This window comes from Diuraphis noxia, unplaced genomic scaffold (genome assembly GCF_037042655.1).
Source record: "Diuraphis noxia isolate RWA-SAM2 unplaced genomic scaffold, SU_Dnox_SAM2 contig0003, whole genome shotgun sequence".
Lineage (NCBI taxonomy): Eukaryota > Metazoa > Arthropoda > Insecta > Hemiptera > Aphididae > Diuraphis > Diuraphis noxia.
In genome coordinates, this window is record NW_028301713.1 from 50,144,356 (window position 1) to 50,167,769 (window position 23,414).

Sequence of the window (23,414 nt, forward strand, 5' to 3'; positions counted from 1 at the left end):
TAATATAATTTGTAACGATATTGATACAAGTATGTTATAAACTCGTTGTTGGACATTATTTTTAAATCAAATAATAACCATATGGAAGCTATCTGCCCACAGTCGTACGCGATTTTCGTTTCGCCGGTGGCATAATTTTTCGAACGATCGGAACAAAAACACCGATACTCAGCAAAAAATCAATTAACACTGTTGAGGATGGGGCGATGGGTCACGTCTCACGTGCATGTCTATATTATCATAGTGCAGTCGACGAAATTCGAATTTGCCTGACAGAAAACTAAAACTATACGAGTACTATAAATATCGTGTAGTCGGCATTATTTTCGATAGAACTCAATACACTTTTATAATATTATTATACAATAATAAATTGTGCCGATCGTGGACACTTATAAATGACGCCGGTGTTATGAAAAAAAAAAACGAACCAATAAGAAAAAAAGATAAGAATCAATGAGTCGGAATATTTAGGCCGTTCAAACTGCGGGAGTTTATATTTTGAACCAAAATAAATATATGCACTGTTTGAAATAGTGTTAGTAATTTGCACCAAAATGAGTATCTATGTAGACCTCTTTGTGGACGTCAAGATTCGACAAACATAAACGACTCAATTTTTTTAATTTTCCTTCACCTTATCTGAAAGTAATTACAAAATTTGATGTCTTATCCTCCGTAATTGCATATTTAACCACATTGTTAGCTATATTTTAGTAATTTTTGAAAAAAATAACGCATTTAAAATATGTTTTACTACCCCAGTAGGTGCAAATGACGCCATGACATCTTTATTTTTGCGCAAGTCTTCAAACTCACTCTAAACATGTCAGTGAAAATTAGGTACACGTCATGTCGTTTTTATTTTGAGTCATATTTAGGTCAATTTTGGTGTGCAAATGTACAACTAAAACAATAGTTTAACCACTTTAATGGAGTAAATACGCGCCGCCAGAGAAGAATTTAAATAACAATATTATTAATAATTGTGATATATTTTAATGTGTAATGATGGTGGCTAATTGATATTATTAGTGATAGTTGGTACTAGATAATAATATATAGGTAGGTACCAACAATTAGTGAAATATAAATTCCCCGAATTCGTCGTTAAACTATGTCTGTACTCAGTCGTTAAGTTAATGTGTTTTTTGTATTCGTTTTTAACAGACAATAATTATTATAATACAACGTCCAAGTTTTTGTGAAACGAGAAACAATAATTTCCAGCAAATACACGTGTTAGCCGATAACCACCGTATAAGGTAAATATATAAATGAAAGTGATTTCACTTTCACGTCTGTGGAAAAGATTGGTTGTAGTTAAATGGTATTAAAACAATACAAATTCCCATTACCAGCTGCTATGCATTTATCAGTTAACTAATAGTTAACAATATTATTATAACCGATTTAGTCTAAGACGAATGACCACACTTATAATTAAATATTTAATATTTAATATTACAAATTTAATGTTAAAATATTTTCATAAATCATAGACAATTGCTATTGTCCAAAATCTTGTAAAAATTATATAGATATTTGAGTACAATTTTTGGAAACATAAGCTTTTCACGCATATGAAAAAAAAACCTTCCTAGTCAGAATATCTATATTTTTCTAATTACCTTCCAATCTTTTTGTTTTAAATATATTTCTCCGCTATACATAATTTGTCGATACGTTTAAATAATTCGATTCATTTATGATTGAGCAGATCAAAAACTATGACTGTGCAGTTCTAATATATCTATCTTATGTACAAATATTCAATGCGTGTAATAATATTATATTCACGACGAATAATAATGTATTCTAAATTCATAAGTAAACAAGATAAATTAGGCACCAACCAAAATTTTTAAATTTGTTTTTAATATTTTTGAATAGTTACAATATTTTCATTCTAAATACATTATCTATGATTCACATTCATGTGTATAGGTTGCTTGTATTTTAATGAGAATTATTGTTGTCCGTTCAGCCAGTATTATTTTTACCATCAATTATTAAAATATATGTCATCTAGACAGAGATAAATACAATATGTTTTAATATTTATAAGACTATGGTTTATATAATGCTATGTAGAATAGTAAGTTATTTTATATTTTATGTTTTATTCTTATCAAATATAGTATTATAATCGTCAAATTTATTAAAATCATTGCAGTTTTTGAAATAAATCCTAGCCCCAATATCAATAAAACCTTACTTTTTGATGCCTATCAAATATAACAAAAGAATTCAAAAAAATTATTGATCAAGTAGTTAGCTATTTTATTTTATATATATATTTTTTTTTATTGATAACGAACTTTGAATAGGTAGTGAATTTGTGTAAGTATTTAGTATAGTACCTACCAAACGAAAAATGTTAACATAACCACTACAAACTACCTTTAATGTTCATATTAATATGCAATGTACGTACGAATTTACTTTAAATTTTAAAGAACTTAATGGACATAGATTTATGTACACATACTCAAATTAATATTTGAAATACATTAGATACAATATATTTTATTCTTATTGAACAGGTGAATAACCTTTGATGATTTCTAGTATTTATTTCATAACTTCTGTGTTATTTCAGAATGTAATATTATTTTAAGTAAATTTAACCAATATATTTAATATATGATTTCCTATATTTTATATTAATCTAAAAAGTGATGTATTTATATAAATATAATTATTGTAATAATACATTTTTATTTTATAATACATTATCTGTACCTATATTAATTGTTGATTGTATTATTGTAATAGATATAGATAATATTATGTGCAATGTGCATTATATATACTACACTTATTATAACTTTTGTTCCGATGTAGGTATATTAATAACACCATAAATAAACAAAATAGGTTTATTCCATTATAACCATTGGTTGCATTTAATATTAGAGTGATTGACTTATATTCAAATTGTATATTTATAGGTAGAATATAACCTGTTTTTGTGTATTATTATATTAGTTATTTCGATAATTTAATTTAAAACAGTATTTTGTATTTTTAAATCGTAAATAATATTTCATACAATCATAACTCACTTAAATGGAAATGATATCGTTAAAAACTTATCTACAAACACAGACAATATGTTCTTATTTTTAGTAGTCACATTAATTATTATTTGCCAATCACTCTAATGTCAACAAAATAAAACTAAAATCACTAAATTGGTTCTGTTTTGAACGTAAATTTACTACGTTGTAAACTTGTAAATAAGTTAGACAGAAACTCATATTCGTGTGTTCAACGTAGTCCTCTTAACTTATACCTATGGTGGTTTTTGTGCCATAGATTGAATATTTCTTGGTAGGCACTTGGTATCTTTGAGCTCTTTAAAATAATTTTCAATTTTTGATACTTTTTATGTTTAATTTTTTATAAAAATATTCCAATTCAGTGAATAAAATTTATTTTTAATTTGGATTTCGATACGTTAATAGTTGTATTGGAAAATTTGCTTTATTATTATACAATAAGAGGACGCCAAACCCACATGTGTTGTCTCCGTCGTACAAGTGCGTAGCATAGCAAATTTTACGCTCAGCAGATCACGTTTATCTCCGTTATTTTAAAATTTAGAGTGAATTGACCTATTATAAAAATTAAAGGCAAGATTATTACCGAGTGCATCTAATAGGCTTTTTATAATATTTTAATTTTAAAGCGAGTAATGAGTATTTTAAAATTGTAAATATTATAAAAAGCCTATTAGATGCACTCGGTAATAATCTTGCCTTTAATTTTTATAATAGGTCAATTCACTCTAAATTTTAAAATAACGGAGATAAACGTGATCTGCTGAGCGTAAAATTTGCTATGCTACGCACTTGTACGACGAAAACAACACATGCGGGTGTGGCGTCCTCTTAAGGACAAAAAAGATGGCAATGAACAGCTTGTTTCATATTTTGTTTTTTTTTAAATTGGGTTTTAAAGTTTATGACAACAGTACTATTGATAACAATAAATTGTTCTTCATTGTTCTAAATTGAATAATTTCAACTGAAATTATTTTAAATTTAAATTTATTTTATAAAACATTTAAAATTATTCGAAAAAAAAATAAGGAATAGACTATTGCGCGATGCTGTGTGTTGGTGTTCAAACTCTGAACATACAACAAGAATGACTTTTCGAGTTGCCCACGGGATAAAATATTATGCCCAGTCATTGCAGTTTGCGATAAAGGCCATCGGATTACCAGATGTTTCTTTTCTATCACTCTGCTGCGGATGCCATTCGGTTTACGTCAATTTATACTAATGATATCAATATATCATTATATACTTACCAAAATGTCTTATATACAAATACTATACTAATTATCTATACAAATCTATACAAATTAATGACAATTATCTGTTTTTTCGTACGTGGGATACCATATTATAATATTTTTAGGTCCTTATAGTTGTTAAACAGATTTATAAAATATAATACATTTGATGTAGACATTTTTGGTATCTGTGTTTTTATTCTAAATCCCTATTCATATATCATATAATATTACAGATGATGTTATATAATACAGTATTATTGTAGACCAAATTTATTTATCTCCTTATACTATCATAAATAAATAGTATGATATAGGGTAATTAATCACTTTAATAATTAGAACATTTATCATAAACATTTGGAAGAATATATTTGGTAATATAATCAAAATTCAAAAGCTGTGATATATCATAGAAAAAAACAACAGCAAACAGTCTATAATAACCGTCAGCTTATGATATATTTTTTTAATTTTAAACATCATAGATATGTATACAACTTTAATTGTTTATGTACATGAAAAATTCACATTTTGCTTACTGAAACTGCGTTAAGGTGATTAGGAAATAGAAATGCAGGTGATTAAAAAATATAAACTTCTCTTATTATTAGTTAAAAAAATTAAAAGGTTTGACCCATATGATATAGGCAGAGTCTATTCAAGACATTTGATCGAAGTTAACTTTTTCTTGGTTGGTTTTACATGAAATCAAATCATTAACAAGAGTATTTGACTAAACTGTACACATTTTAGTATGAAAAACAATAAATCCAAATAATTTAAATTAACCATTTTACTGATTTGAATGTATTACCTATACATATAGTTTTAAAAATTTTAAATTAAGTTTTTCAAAGAGTAAAATTCTGAAAGCATGTTTTGTTTGAAGATATAATTATCTATACAGTTTGTCATATTATTTTTAAAACTTAATTTATCTGAGTTAAAAAATAAAGATAATGATAAAGACATTGATGAAATAAAGACGTAGTCATGTATACTTTGGACAATAGAGTTAGCCAGCCAACATCTTAAAAACATTTAAATTATACTTGTATTTTGTGAAAATTCATATTATAAATTATGATTATAAGTCATTATAAACATACACATTTAGTAGGTAGGTACCTAAGTTAATATGTTATTTCATGGGTAAAATATAAGTGGATAACAAATTTAATTTTGTAACGTGATTTTAAGGTTAAATAATAAAAATAATTATATATTGTTGTACTTTTGACATTTTGGACAGACGAAAATATTAAGTTTATTTTGTAGTCATATTAGCCATTGCCCATTAAAAACCTATAATAATTTGTCGATTTTTTCATAACATTATTAAAATTATTAATCCGTAAAAGTTTTTAGTTTTAAGCTTAATAAAGTAGACCCCGTGTTTGTTCGACATTATTGACTACTGTGAATTAATTTTCAAATCCCTTCCATTTTCAACATCAAAAATAAGCCATACATTTTACGGACCTATAATGAATTTAAAAAACACATAAAATCATAATTATTGAAAACCACTTCATTTGAATAACTTTTTTAATTACATATACGAAGATATGATAAATATACTTTCATTATCCTTGTATTTTACTTTCTTGATTTAATTTGGTAAAGTCAATATTCAAATATATTTGAATAACGCGCATTTAAAATGTGTCTTTCAATTTAAATTAAAACGATTATAAAGATTTTGAAAATTTGAAAATATATTTTGAGTACCTAAATGCAGCGTTTGAATAACAAAAATTTAAAAAAAATTATAACTCATGCGATAAAATATGTTTTTGTAATTTTTGTGAAGTATGAAAAACTACATTATAAATTATAATATAAAATAATATTATTACGATACGTACCACTCATAATATAAGTATAATATGTTACTTTAGTCCGCTATGAACTAATAATTTATGGGTCAACGCAAATATTTTAATGTATACCAATGAAATACTACTTACCAATAAAATTATTGCTTTTAAATTACCTTTGAATTATAGTAGGTATGTATACATTAACTAACCACAAGTACCTTTTATATTATGTGTAACAAATGCGTTTTACAATTACATAATGGTCAAATGGCACAATAAATATGTCGAATAATGATAATACCTGCAATAGTGCAATATATTGTGATTTATGTTTATTTTGATTTGAAACAACTTGCATAGATTACTATTATTTTTATAGCACTTAATGTTAGAATAGGATGTTTATGATTTTGCTCACGTTTCTTTTTTGCTTTTCTTATTGCATGTACTCGTATATTCTTAAATACAAATATTTTGCTTCTTAACGATGTCTAAATTAAAATATTTGCATATTTTCCAAAGTTTAGCATGCATGTGCACATTTTGATTTTTTTCCTGGTTTCAATCACTAATTTTAGGGTTTTCTATTTGCAATTTCAAAAAAAATCATCATCATTTAAGACTGAATCTAAGTTTATGCATCACTTGTATTTTATATACCTAGATAACATACCATTTTATCGGTTATGTATAATAATTATTAGGGAATTTTATTTTGGTATTCTGAGATATAGAATGTAAATAAACGGTCGAACATTTAAAACGAAACATTATATTCGATGCAACTGTTTGTTAATTAAGACGTTTATATGTGCTTTTAATTGTAATGAGCAATTATATATATATATATATATTTTAAAACAACTTTTTTTAATATTAACATTGAATAATTGAAATATAAAAACGTTTAATGGCTTAACAATCCAAATTATTAATTTTTTAGTGCACAAACATCGTTTAACCCTAGTCATGTTTTAGTATTGATATTTCAACAAGTTGTCTTGTTCTGTTCAACCATATCGTCTGCCTTGAAATATTATACTATAGTAAAATAAACAAGAAGTCATAAATCACAGCAGGTGTATCTGTCATTTTATTTTCCACTACGTGATTATAATATAAGTTCCATTAATCATCATCGATCTTCTTGTTGGATTTTAAGGACCATTTGTTCACGTGCGGTAAATGATTTCAATACTCTGGAGACACGTCGCCATATTATTAAAATTTTAACCATGTATGGGTATAGTGGGTATAGATACTTATGCGTGATTATAATATCAACATTATTCACGATGATCCTCATAATATTATGATCGCTATATTTGATTTTGAAACGGGTTTTTAATGTGCATTAAACCTAAGTATACTGTGTATTTTTTTTTTATTTTCTACGACGATTTCATTTTAATGAAGTACTTTCATACATTTAAATAATATTGTATTATTTAATTAACTATTTACTATACATACTCGTATATAAAATAATTCAACTAAAAAACGTCCTGATAAAAACGGTTTCAAATAAGCATTTCGTAACTATATAATAGTTATTAAATAACGCCCGAGAGTTACGATTTGGACAAATTTACAATGTTATTTTATATTTACGTAAAAAATACATCTATCATCAAAGATCAATTAATTTACCATAAACTATTAATAAACGTTAAACTAAAATGTTGTGTATCGATATATCTCTTAAAATCACCGATGATATAGTCCAATATATTACACTGCAATATAGGCACATATCGTGCAGTTCGTGCCTGACTAATAATATAATAAAAGTAAAAATGCATTCGCCTACAGAGCACATCCGACGACCGCTCACGATGAGGCTAATAGCATAGGATGTCTAATAAATAATAATATTATTATTATTATTATTATAACGAGGGACTTGATACATTTTGTGATTAAAAATTTACAATTTTTCGTTTTGTAATATTTTTATGCAAATATATATAATAATATTTTAATAGTTCTCATAATATATCCACAGTCCGGCTGTTTAATATGTATACGATATATTATGCGAAGAAAGTAGCTTGCCGCAGCAGATGATATAATGAACAATATAGGTAAAATTAAAAAGATATTTCCCTATATTTGTTGTCTCTGTCATACAAATGTAGGACAAGGTAAATTTTCGTTCACTTTTTTCAATAGTGTGCTATTATGGTTTTTTTTTTATCAGAGTGAATTGACCTAATGTATCAAACTTTTACATAAGAACATCGTAATCTGTGGTTAAGCGTCAGTTATTATTCGGTATTTTAATTTTCAAGCGAGATATGAGCATTTTTTATTTGTGATATTTCACATTCCCATCATAACACAGTATAAAGAATAATATATTATTCTTTATACTGTGCCCATAACTTGCTTGAAAATTAATGTACTAAACAAATCGGTGACATCGTTTAATCACAGATTATGTTCTTACCAAAAAGTTTGATAATAGGTCAATAAATTCAGTGTAACAACAAAACTAGCAGCACACAGATGAAATATCAGGGAACGTATATCCATTATGTCATATATACGTCTGTCAGACGAAGGAAACAAGCGCATGTGTAACGTCCTCTCAAGAGCGTATAGTTTAACATAATAATCATAATTATTATAATATCGAAACATAATAGAAAAAGGTACATACTTATAAATTATTAGCATTATTATTATTGTTATTATTACTATGGACTATAGTGTACTTGCATTATACTTAATAATATAATATAGGCACTCTTGTATACGCTCACAGACTCCACACAGACAACAATAAACCGCAGAAGAACTATATAAGCAGTTGTGGCGCGCAACACACTTGTTGTTTACGTCCGCGAAAAAGGATTGACTTACAGTCTCTCACGACGGGCACGTCACAGTGAGAACACGAAACCGCGATAGACGTTTTCATATTACGCATTATCTTATGGGTATAATATAATATGTATACCTAGGTAATGATATAATAACGTTCCAAGTACCAATGCGCTACACGTCACTGGGAAATATCAAACAATTTCATGCGGTATTATTATACACCAGCACCAGGTTATACACCCATAATAATAATATTATTATATAAATACTATATATATATATATATATATATATATATATATATATATAGGTATATATCATAGTATATACCTATATATAAATAGACATACGTACCTCGTTATAGGTATTATGTACAGCGAAACACATGACGCACATGGACGCGTATCATATGTGTGTCCATGTTCCTTACCTTGAACTACTGTTAAATATTTTTTTCTCATATTTTATTTCCCAATTCAATTTAATAGCACGCTTACATTTATTATCATTATTTTTATTTTTGTATTTTCACGGTCGCAAAAAAACTCATTCATCCACCACATCCTTATTAAAACGCATCAATTGAAACGCCTCGCGACCTATAAGCAAACTCCAACACACATATACGCACACAAATCACAAACGTATAAATATTTATTTATATATTATTCAGTTGATGTTGATAAAGACTCAAAACTGAATGTCCTAAAAAATGGAAAATATATATGGGTATAGGTACTAAATAATATAATATTCTATTTATTTCAAGTAAAAAATTCATGAACACGATCATTTTTTATAAATAAAAACATATCACATACTTATTATAAAGATATGCAACACCCAAGCATGCATATTATTTGTATGCGATAAAGCGCCTGCATTATTAATGACGACGATTACGATTATTATACCAACGTGTGTACACTGCAAACGCTACGTATATACAACGAAAATATGTACAACAGACGAAAGAAATTCCTTAAGTATAGTGACTCGCCCCTTCCCCCGACACACCCCGATCATCGGACGGGTGGATTAGGGGCTGTGAATATTCAAAAAAAAAGGATACATCCCATGCATTGTATTAATCATAAATTCGAAACATATATTATATGTGTATCATCGTCGGCGGCGTCGGTGGATGTGAAAAAGAAGACGGACCCTTCGCTACAATATATGTACATATCGTCCGACGTCGTCTACAACAAAACGACATTTAGTCACGCTCGAAATCATGCCTGGTGGCGCGTTGTGAGTGCAGTGTACAGGGTGCTGCAGAAACTTTTACCATTTATCATGTATCACAAGACATAAAATAATATGTTTGTCACAATGTACGTATACCGCCCCGTGTGTCAAACGACGTGGAATGAGACGTTTACTAAGTTTTTTCCTCTCTGCTTTCATAGAAAGACTCCTTTTGTGACGGCCGCTGTCTATATGAGACGATTTGTAGGAACGCGTACTATAATACGTATATTATTATGTATTGTCATTAACAAATGGAGAATAACCACTAATCGCGTACACTAATCTTTGTTTTTGAAAAAAGTCACTTTAGTTTCCCTGGACCCGTCCCATAACATAATACAATATAGTGGTCCTACGGGCCAATATGCATAGACAATATGACTCCGCGATGTAATCTTATATGCAGTCTTGGTCTAAAGACAGAATATTATATTGTTGCCCAGTATATCCACGCATATGTACCTGCTTCAGCGTAATTAAAGAAAAAAAATCTATAATTAGTATAGTTACATCCGTGCTATGTCCAGTATACGTAAAAAAATATAAATGTTGATGTTATATTTATACCTACATTAATTGGTTGGATTTATTTGAAATTCGAATTGTTTTTTTTGTTTTTTTTTTTGTTTTTATCTTACACATTTAATCCAATGACTGCGATTATGATGTAGATTGTATATGTATAGTAAATAAAACAGAGTCTTGATAACTCGATAGCATGATATAGGCAACTTGAATTTTTTTTCTTATGCCCGTTGAAATGTTTTCAAGTTGTGTTTGACTATATAACTCGAAAAATACATGAATCATAATTATTTTTACTCCTCTTAAGATTCGAGTTATTGATATTCGACTGTTTTTCTATAGTTTTTAGACTGTATAGTTGCATTTAAAAGTTAACACACTAAGTACCTATATATGTTTTCTCATATAATGATAATTATCTACAATAAGTTATTTGACACCGTAAAACTAATATATGTAATTACTAATTTCGTTTAACAGTATTATTAGGTTAGGTATACCTATAAGACAATAATATGTATATTTCCACATATGTAATTCAAATTTCAAAATATCAATCGTTGTAGTATCAATATTAATTTACACTTTACAGTAATAATGAACAACGTCAAGCGTGCATTGTCGTAGAAGTACACATTAACAATAGTGAAAAAACATTGAACAATTTAATATTTCTTCATAATATATTCCCTATTATAGAATCTGAAATATATATATATATATATATATAAAGGAGATACCTACAATTATCAATAATTATTATAACAGCAGTTATTACCTATCTATATTCTTTAAACAATTCCCAAGGTTAATTTGCCACTTGGATTATAATATCATATTTACAACAATTATTAAATATTCAACGTATATATCTATTACCGTTATGCACATAATTTTAAAAGTAAAATCGTAAATATTATAGTTGAAATCCTCGAATATTTTCAATACATACTTATACCTAATTGTATTTGAATTTTGAATAAACAAAACTAGAAACATAATAATAATATGTTAAGTTACTATACTCTTATGTTGCGTATATTATGTCTGACGTCCGTGTCGCATTTTTATAATGATACAATATGATAGCTGGTAGTTGTTTTGATAACAAATTATTCTTAAAAGTAACTTAACCCGTGTATGCATCACTGTAGGTAGTTTCTTCTAAAAACCAGACCGAACGGATTTAAAATTATAATCGGTAAACCATTATATTATAATATTACATTCGGTCAGATAAGTCTGAGTAGAATGCTCATAAATAACAAAATCAAAAGAAGAAGAATTGTTCTATCGACAATAACGTTATGCCGTAAACCCCTTGTCTGTTTTCTTAATCGTTCTTAGATTCCCAAGACCGTCCATCATGATCATTTTATAAATCATATAATGTAGCTTTGAAAAGTAAGTTGGTAAGATTAAACCTACGTGTGATGGATAAAAATATTATAATAATCCAGTAATGGGGTGGCTATATTGTTGAAATGTACATACGGAGTGATTCAACAGGTCTTTAGAGTTACAATACTTTTATATTTTTATATTAGCTTAGAAAGATGTCGTACCTGCGTCTCTACCTATTACTAACATATTATTATTATTTGCATACGACAACTAACATATTACGTAGATATAACTAATTTTACAATCAGAATGATACAGTATTATCTCTATTATTTTTAACAATATTAGAGTGAATATTAATTCATCAATTAAAACATTTGGCTTGAGCGTGGCCATCCAGAACATTATACTTAACTTAAAATTTGATTCTTTTAAACGTAAAATATGCCATTGCATACACTAATAAGAAAGAGACAACGCAAGCGGTTATGAGTTTTCGACACCTTAAAATAATATCTCATAATGACAACTATGTATAACTATAAGAACACTAAATGTTTTTAATTATAATAATAGTACAGTTGTAGGTAAACATAAAAGATACTTTATCATAATAATTAATTTCATTGTATACAATACTAATCCTATAATAGATTATTCGTCACTGTAAGATTTCAAATTTAAACGAGTGTCTGCTGTATACGCACTGCACAGTTCAAACATTTTTTATTTCACGGAACATACTACATACCATAATAATATGGAGATTTAAAACTATTTTAGCTTAATTGTTCGCAGTCAACTACTATTTTTCTGTTGCGTTTCAAACTAAATTATAGTTTAAGTTGAAATACTAATTCTTAACGGCAAGCTTAATAGCGTGTTTTATGCAAAGAAAATAGAAATCATCAGTCGATATTCTTAAAAATTACTTTTATTACAAATCAAAAGCAAACATCGAAACAAGTAGACGGATAATATTAATTTTCTCGATCAAACAAAATCACCAAACGATTCAAATAGCAATAATATTATACCTACGTGTTTATAATGTTTATAAAAGAAGGTATTGCTAATAAATATAATATTATGTGTTGTAAAGAACACGGTATTCCGTTTTTGAGTGACTTGAGTGAAAATGTGCACGTGAAACATTATCTCATCGACTATATATACGAGTATTATAATCAAAATTATGCCTAATATATTTCGACGGAAACGTGTCGAAACTATATCATGGGTTTACGGTTTCAAAGAAAATAAACCGTAAACTCGATATTAATATTATTCACACATATTGTTATTTTACATCCGTTGAAAATATTATTTTGATAACGTTCAGACGATTTATGACCTATACGCGACCGGGCGACTTTGATCAGTGATCAGCCTACTTGTCAATGTCAAGCGCACGCACATGGTCCCCGCCCGGCAGACTTATTGGTTTAAGACGAATAATATCGATAGTGTAACATGGCAGGGGTACGCTTTCTCGTTTCGAACAGCGTTCAACGTCCGGTCCGGCGGCTATAGGAGTAATAGCGGGGTAAATAATTTAATATATCATACATAATATTATTGTGTTTGTATTCCCTATCATTATTATCTACGGAATGACGAGAAACGAAAAAAAACAATAAGCGAGATGATGTACCTATTACAATTTTGTACTATACGTCCTGTATAATTATAATATTCACCTTTACACAGTATATCTGTACGACTAAACGTTTTTATCGATACACAACACGTCACTAACGCATGTTTAAGGTATATTATACGTCCAGGAGAGTCATTTAACTGATAGGGAGGGTCAACTAAAGATTGGCCGTTCACTAATTGAATCTGATCCTTGCAGTATTTTAATACGATATATAATTATACATTATTTAGAAAGTAAATAATAAAACATTTAAAATAATTTCAGTATAGTGTAAGCAAAAACTATTGAATGCATTCTAGTATTATGTTTATAAAAATATTAAAAATGAGAAAAAAAAATTTTTAAAAGTTCTCGTAACCTATCGTATTCATTTGTGTATCCATATGCTTTAAGTAAACAAGTGGTAATAACTGGATTTACGACTCTATTTCTCACTCAGTTTCTCATCACTATCATCACAAATATCCATAATATCTATTTAACTATGTTTTACCATTTTATTCGTATAAAATAGGGAATAATGTGCTGACCGTTTCAGCAGGTAATACTTGGTTAAATTATTATTATAAAATTGGGTAGATACGCATAATAAATCGTTCGTGATGTTATGTTTTCAGCAAATAGCGGTGCGCTCATCGACACGTCGGGGGTCAATGTTGGCGGCGGTCAGTCATCACTCATCAATAAATAATATATTTTATACTATGCAACGGTGCAACATCGGAATTTGTTCGGCTACATGCTGCAACATGTGATATGTGAACACATTTGGATGTCGAACGACCTGCCGCAATGATTTTGGCAGTCCGCCGGCTGGCTGGGTGTGTGCATTCACTGCTTCGACGTGTTTGAGATAATGTGTATTTGTGTGTGTGTGTGCGTGTGTACCACCCGCAAACAGGAAACGATCGAGCCTACGGTGATAATATACGTTATCGAAAACGGACAGCCCCGACGGTATTGTCTCGAACAATCGGATAATATCACACGCACAAGATGACCATTGACCATTGACCATATTTATTTTTCTACCGCGTTTCTGTTCACCAAATACACCGTCATATATTATATAGGTACTATAATATTATACACACCTTCCTATGTAATAATATCTTGTGCACAAACGCACAAACCACATGGAAATACTATATAATTGAAACATAATATAATACTTAATATAATACTAATAGTTAATTGTGGATAGAGCACGAATTATAATGCCTCAAAACTCTTCAAAAATCTTCTAAAACTACATTTATGGTATTTAAAACTAAAGTATGTGCTATTTTTTTTCTAATATGTTAATTACCTTTTTTTCAGTTTTGAACTGACGACACTGCGGGGACTGCTTTCACATGACTCCGCGGTGCTATATTATGTTAATGACCTAAATACAAAAAAAAAAAAAAACGCTTTTGAAATTGTAAAATTTAATAAAATTATTTATTTAAAAATTAAAAAATTAAATATTTTAAACATAATATATATCATGATATAAATTATTAGTATTTTTTTTTTATTATTTAAAACATTTATCTACATAATTATCGTTAAGTTTTTCACATTTTACTATTTTAGAGTAGATTTATTGTCTCAGACAGATAATTATTTGTATTATCATTATTGATCAACTTGTAATTGCTGTATTCATACTTGCAAATACGTGAAAATGATAATATGGAATGTAAGGTTAAACGTTAAAAAATAATACAATACAATATATTAAAATGCCATTTTTTTTTTTTTTTAATTTGCCTTTTATTAAAAAAAATAATTATAGCAATAAAATGTCATTCCAATATCAATTATTTAATTAAACGTTATTAAACGTCCATAAATAAAACTTCCATCAATACAGTCTTTTAAAATTCTATTGTAGGTAAATATATATGTTTTACAACATTTTATACTTCCGGTAGATTACTGTTTTCACGGTCAACGAATTAACTACGGTCTAATGGTCTAATATTAGTCTCGTGTGTACACAAAATGAGTGTAATATGTAGAGTTATGGTATAAAATGGTATATATGCACATAATATAGGTTAATCAGCACTATTCAAATAATATGTTACTTTACTCTCCAATAAGCACACATATACATATTGAATGTACACGTCGTAATTGTTGTTTATTAATGCAAATTTTATATTTTAATCTATATGACTCCGTGCTGAGACGACATTCCGATTGATTTTCGATATAATTTCATATAATATACGATCCATAGTCCATAATAATATCAAGGTATGTGAATTAACCGCAACGACTCGACTTACAGACATCCTAATCGATCTATTTCAGACGCCATCGTGCCTGCATTATCACACCTCGAATATCGACATTCAACATAATAATAATTGTATAATTGTTTCTTAATGACCGTGATGTATTAGTCTGCGTAAGAATTATACATCTATATAACGCTATACACATAAAATAAAACGTACTATAGGTAAAATAGGTAATGTACTTTCGCTTTTCAATCTCGAGAATAACAATATTATTATCCTGTCGTAAATTGTTCGTTCACCGACGCATTAGTTTAATTTTCTGTGCGGTACCTATGTTGTTAGCTGTTATTAGTTGTTGTTGGTTATTACGTATTCTTCTGTTTTTATTAATTATATTTATCAACCTGCAAGGACAATATATTCATATATAGGTATTTGAATGTTTCAGTGCCGTTTTATCATCATAATTTAAATACGTCTTTTACAGCGACCATTTGAATATTTTTATTTGATATTTTATTACTCTTAATCTGCTCATAAAAACTTATTAAATTATCTATCATTTAATTATGAAATATGTAGTTTTGTTCAAAATTTTTAAACTATATTAGGTATTTATGTAAAAGTGATGATTCACTCTCAGGTTATTAAGCCATTTTAGACATCGAACGAACGACGTATATTATATTACCTATTATTATAACAAAAATCTAAATTATTATGTTACGTATTATTATAATTTTAAACAGATTCAATAAATCATTTTTTATTTTTATAATCACTGATACGAAAAAAGTTCTAAACGTTCGATATTTTTTTCGAAATTGACAGTCGTATAATAATAATTGTTGTGTGTTTGAATATTATTTTTCTGTTGGTAGGTTTATTATAATTATCATTGTCTAATATTCGATGTTTTTAATGAAATGAAAGTTAATATATTTAAGGTATACAATAAATATAATTTGTCCTAACAAAGCACTTCACATATACTAGAGTCTAGTGACTAGACATTGTATTTTTCCATTATATTTACACTGACAAATGACAATTGCATTGTCTCTATCTTTATTATATTACTATATGTACATAACTACGAATTTGAATTCGTAGGCACTGTGCGATATACATAGTACTCTACAGTTTACCGTAAATACTTTTTTGTTCCAAAAAAACATTAAACTATTTGATGTTTCGAAAGATGTTACGTTATGATTTTTTTTGTTAACTTCCAATGAATTTTAATAAAAAATAACTTTTAGAAGTAGGTTTATGAATAGAATCTCAAGATTACCTATATTTAAGAAAAAAAAATGTATAAATTACTAAGTATATTTTTTGTCTCTGTATATAGTTATTACGAGTAATACAAACAAATGAACAAAATATTTAAATTTTATAATTACCTGTAAACTTTTTTTGTAATTTCCAAACTACGAGTATTAATTATTGCCATAACCCATAAATATTTCGATGATAAGTGGGTAACTTCTTAAATTATGAATATCACAGTCATCGCACTAAATATTTACTTACATTTATTAAAATAATTATTGTTGACAGCAGTTTTAATTTCAACGGGTACTCCCTATATACTGGTAGGCGGAAAAAATGGCCACGGAAAAAAAACCCAAACTGAAAAATAAACCCCGGAAAAAACCCACGGAAAAAAAGCCCAAGAAAATAAAAGTGCAATCATTGTAAATTGTAATATTTTATAAAATGTGGTTGATGGTTGATTATACAATGGATTTGCAATCATATAATATTTTATTCTGTGATAGAATAATACATTTTTAACAGAACATAAGAACAAAATATTAAAAGTAACTCATAATAAATAATTTAAAACTACGTATAGAACTTTTTTTCTCGAAAATTCGTTATTAATGATTATTTTTTTGTCCTGTCTTTCGTGGTATTCACAGTAGGCCACGGTGGCTATAATTGGTCTAAAAATGGACACTGCGGAAAAAAAATTTGGGAACTGCAACTATAGTTTAAACATTGTGGGTATGGTGAGTATGGCTATGAACGATATGCACGTAGGTACTTATTGCCACTAAAATTAAGAAACCGAATACATCTTCCTCTAGGACATAGGTGTCGCACCATCGGAATAACTTAAAATCGCGACTGTGCATTCTTATATTTGGATAGCTCGATTATAAATATTATTATAATGTTACTGTCAAAATATATTTAACAATAACCGGAAACCAACTTGACCGAGGTATTGTATACGATTATTGTGGTGCACATGATTCCTGCAGCGTCTATATTAAAAATTGATAGATATATACAGCTATAAAGTATTAAAATATAGTATTAAGCTTATGCACGAAGTAACAACGACCCACTTGGTCGACACAATAATCAGAATAATAATATTATTCACGCCGTTGTCTTTGTAACTAAATGTAAGTAGTAGGTATACGTATATGTGACTCACGAACTTATATCATCGGGCTGCCCGATATACTATATTGTCATCGGGTAGACGCCAATGCGTTTACCTTTGAGAAGTGCAGTGAAACAAACGCGGACACGACTATCGTATCGAGTTACCACCTGCGTGATGGCATTGAAATTATTATTGGAATTAAACGAGTTTTGGCGTCCCGTGACAAAATAACCGATCAGCGACATTATAATAATATTATACAATTATTATTATATAAAAACAGATTTATATATTTTTCATTTGCGCGCGCGTTGAAACGGAACGGAAATTACGAAGGAATAATATTATAAGTTTTAAATATACGTATAATCCGGTGCGATGTAAAATTATTGTTACCTATGCTTTGAATTTATTATTCTCGTGATACTCAATGGGTCGTGTACAAAAGTAGAAAACCCAGCAGGGGCATTAGGTATGCTGGACACCGTGAGGGTCTGCAGTACAATAATTTTTCGTTGTGTATTACCTGGACCATTATTTAGGTTCTGGTAGGCACACCTTACCTACCCTATATTTTATTGCCATTAAGGCGCCAGTTTACCGAACGACTCGTGCGGTTTATATTCTTATATCCGAATCCATTCTATAAAATATTTATGAATATTTATTCCAAAACGTTCCACCCCGTATCCTACAAACAATAATAACACTAAAAACTGTAGAATTTGTAGAATTTTTTTGGATTTTAAAACCGTTACTACACACGGCTTTTATGTTTGAATCATATAAAAAAGTAGAGTCACCGTGATAGTTAGAACACATTTATTTTAAACATAAATAAAATAATGGATATATACAACAGGCATATCGTATACCTATATAGCGTCCTAGCTCATTATTATTTTATGGTCATATTCCAATAAATTATATACTATCTAGTTGTTTCATATGTTTTTGGACGCTTAAAATTTGTCCTGTTAAAAAAATCCACAGTGTAGATTCAACCTATGTATGCCGAATGGATAGGCGTAGGTACATATAGGGTTGCCACCTCTCAGGGTTTCACCCGCATACTCTAGTTTTACAAATAAATCTATGGGCTATGGGTTCAGTGAATTATTCTCTGAGTTATCGTAAAATTAGTTCTAATTTTGTCTAATATGTTTTAATATTGAAAATTCAAAAAAATTTAAAGTAAAATTTTAAACTTTAATAAACATATTTTGTACTTTTCAACATCTAATAAAATATGTGATTAAATTAACATTTTTTTTAAATTGTTATACCTTTTATTTATTATATTTTAATTTTTATCTGTTATACGCATAATAGGTATATAATATAGTATAATTTTATTTGACTAATTTTTTGCTTATCAGCCTATTTCGTCTTCGGATCTGCCATCTTTTAAGGGTGGCAACCCTCAGTACATATGATATACATATAAATAATAAATACATAATATTATATGTTATAGGTTGTTGTTAATACTATAACATGTACAAAAATTATTATCAATTATGAGTTACAGTTAATATTATAGAGAATGATATGAGGACTATTGATCTGTTGGTGTGTGCATTAGGGATGTGGAAGATCGTGAAAAGTGAAGGTGGAGAACAAAGGTGGTCGACTTCAAATAGTTGGGAGGAAAGCGAGGGTGAAGGAGAAAGAGAAGAAAAAGAAGTTACAGTTAATATAAAGAAATTATTTCGTTCACTTATTTGTTTTTTAAATAGTAATAATATGTAACCTGTTGATAAACTGTACTTTAAGTAATAACTTTTAGAAATATAGCGTACCTTATATTCAAAATAATAAAAATCTCTAAAATTATGTTACTACCGTGGTTATTTATTCATATGGTTTCTGGTAAATCAAAAACTATGTTTCAATAAAATAAAACTAGTCCTTAAGAATGATAGTTTTGAAATACATTTAACACTTTTTAAATTCAACTTATTTATTTATTTACCTAGTAGGTTAGGTTTATATATTATACACAACTATTATTAAACCTACGTTTTAATATTATTACATTATTTAAATGCTTTGTGAAGAATTTTAAATTCGTTCTATTTTATAATAAGCCAATTTAATATTTTGCAATCTTTTTTATATCGTATAGGCATATAAACGAGTCTTACTGTCTATTTAAAATCTTTTTTGATGATAATTTTACACTAATTTATGTGTCCTTGAGTAATGCACGTATTACTTTATTGTAAATGCAGTTTGTTAAGTACTCATATTTCATAATAAACTTTTCATACGACTCATGTCAAACGTTAAAAGTTGAGAATTTAAGAAGGCACTTAAATAAGTGTTGAGTCAAGGTATAGTTGTTGGGTATCTTTTAAAAAATATTTTTATTTACAATGATCAAAATGGGAAAATGTATTGTTAAAAAAATATTAAATATTTTTTTAATATAATTATTACCTAGATAGTTATAACTTATAATAATATAATGAGTTAAGTGGTACAGTTATGTATAAGAAGTATTGTACATTTAACCATTACACATTAAACATACAAGGCATATTTATACAAAATATACAAACTATAAAATTGCACAGGCTATGAGATAAAATATAATATAAAAATAATATGTCTTATCTTTAAATGTCTATAGATGTATGGAATGACAAATAAAAATAACGCAACTTTGCAGATGTTACTTTGTAAATAATGAACCAAAACCCGAAATATTATTTTAACGATGGACCACTTGTATACCTAACAGATAAGATGTATAAGTATATAAATGTTTACAAATACGAATGGACCAGGAAATCAATTATTGAAACAAATTGTTAGAAGGCTCAAGGTTACATGCCCTTAGGTGATCCCTACGAGTGGGGCTTAACTGCTTAAGTAAGTTTCCAAATATTAGGTATCGACATAATATTGTATGATCGCGTAGTTAAAATAATTACAATATATTTTTTGAAATGGTGGGTCACCACCTAGGTGTATACCTTAGTACGTGATTTTTGGAACAATTTTTGCAGATAGCTTGGTATATCATTAAAGATAAAAAACAAAGTTAAATTAAAGTACTCGAATAAATGATTTTTCCGTACTAATGCTTGGTTTAATTCAAGCATTACAATCCGCCAAGGGCATACACCTAGTGTGAAAAGTCGTACCCACCTATTTGACAAATGTCTAATATATGCAGTAGGTAACTGGTTAAATTATATTTACAGAATTGTAGAGTTTGTTTCAAAATTAGGTTAATTATTAATTTCTTGCGTTATTATATTAAGTAGGTACATCATAATTTAACGTTCCCTGAACATAATACCAGCTTTAAGTGACATTTTAATACAAGGATACCTAGCTTCTTGTATATTAATATACAAGTATAATATTATTATTCATTGTTGTATTTAATAAATGTTCAAAATGGTTTATCATAATTATTCATCACGGGGTAACATCATACTACTTTAATATTCCTATACAAACACTACACACTATGTTGAGTAGCTATGACTTGTTTTTAACACACCAATATTTTTTGTCGAAAGTCAGCAAAGAGTGAATAGGTACTCAACACTTGATCTCGGTATATTATTATAATATAATAAATACTATTATTTTTTAATGATATTTATTTAAGACAAGTAACTATAATTTATTTAACTATATATACATAATATAATCATTAGTAATGTATATAATACATTATTTAATTATTTAATATGTACCTACATTCATGTATAAAGAATAAATATAAAAGATTGTATTGTAATTCTAGGTACCTTCTATCGATTTCACCAACTAGATGGTGACATTAAAATATTTTATTTTATGAGTATGATTTTGTTCATTTTCGCATAAAAAGCCGAAGTATAACTTGCTCTAAAATAAGTTATACAAAATAATGCAGTTTTACTCATAGTTTATATACATTATTATTGTAAGTTTTTTCATTTTAGATTCTGAGCGGAGCGATGAATGTATTGATTTTACCATGATGTGTGTTTTTTTTTTTTTTTTGTGTCTGTCATCACGTTTCGGGGCAGTAAAAATGCTTCGATTTTTGACTTCAGTACCTCGTTCGATCAGAAAGTTAATCTAGTTGGTACTTTGGGGAGTCAAAAGAAAAAAATTCTTAATACTTTTCTAAATAATCGAGAAAAACAAACTAAAAATTTTAGGGAAAAACGGGAAATTTTACGCACACTCATTTTTCGACAAAATCGATTTTGGTTTTTGATGTAACTTTAAAATAAATGACCATAGATACATGAAATTTTCACCGAATGTTTATATAAGTATATTCTATCCACCGTGCTATTTTCAAAAAAATTTGACTTAAGTTGAACTATTCATAGGCATTTGAAATTTTCGATCATTATTAGTTTTTTTTAAATTAATATCGATAAAAATTTATTTGTTAGGTAGAAAAGCTTGAAAATTTAATAAAGATACCTTACATATTTTTACAATAGTAGTTGAAAAATAAAAAAAAAACATAGTCACAATTTTTTTTTAGCAATTCACAAGCATTCAAAGTTTGAATTTTGACAACATATGTAAAAATCACGAAAATTCGCAAATTATTTCAAACTAGAAATTCATAAAAATTTTTCTTTTTAAATCTAAGATTGGAAAATTTTTAATAATCTATAATATATCCTAGACAGATAAATCGTCTTCGCTCAGAATCGTTTTTCGTATACAATGATATAACATCATTGGATTCAAATTTAATTCCATCCATTACAGTAACCCACTTGTAACTTACTGTACAGCAGAGCGGCATACACGATTTACCCGCTTTTTTTTCACATGTATATATTATAAAATGTGATTCAACAAAATATAACTTTCACGTGTGAATATGTGATTCATAGCAGATAATCCAGTTCATAATGAAGTTAATCTAAATGAGTATTATAGTCCCTACCTATTATTTTAAACATAAAAATTAATAAGTAAAAATTATATATGTAAATAGGTACCTACCTAATAATAGAAATAAATATTTAAGTATTCAATTAAATAGTAATGATAA

The 23,414-nt window shown here is 27.8% G+C and overlaps 1 long non-coding RNA gene across 1 annotated transcript in view; it reads right to left on the reverse strand.

Annotated features, from left to right (window-relative positions):
• LOC149057492 (uncharacterized) overlaps positions 1 to 23,414 on the reverse strand; it is a 55,234-nt gene that overhangs the window by 23,593 nt on the left and 8,227 nt on the right. The window contains exon 2 of the long non-coding RNA XR_016191021.1: positions 15,057 to 15,134. This is a non-coding gene — a long non-coding RNA (uncharacterized LOC149057492). The remainder of the gene's footprint in view (positions 1 to 15,056; positions 15,135 to 23,414) is intronic.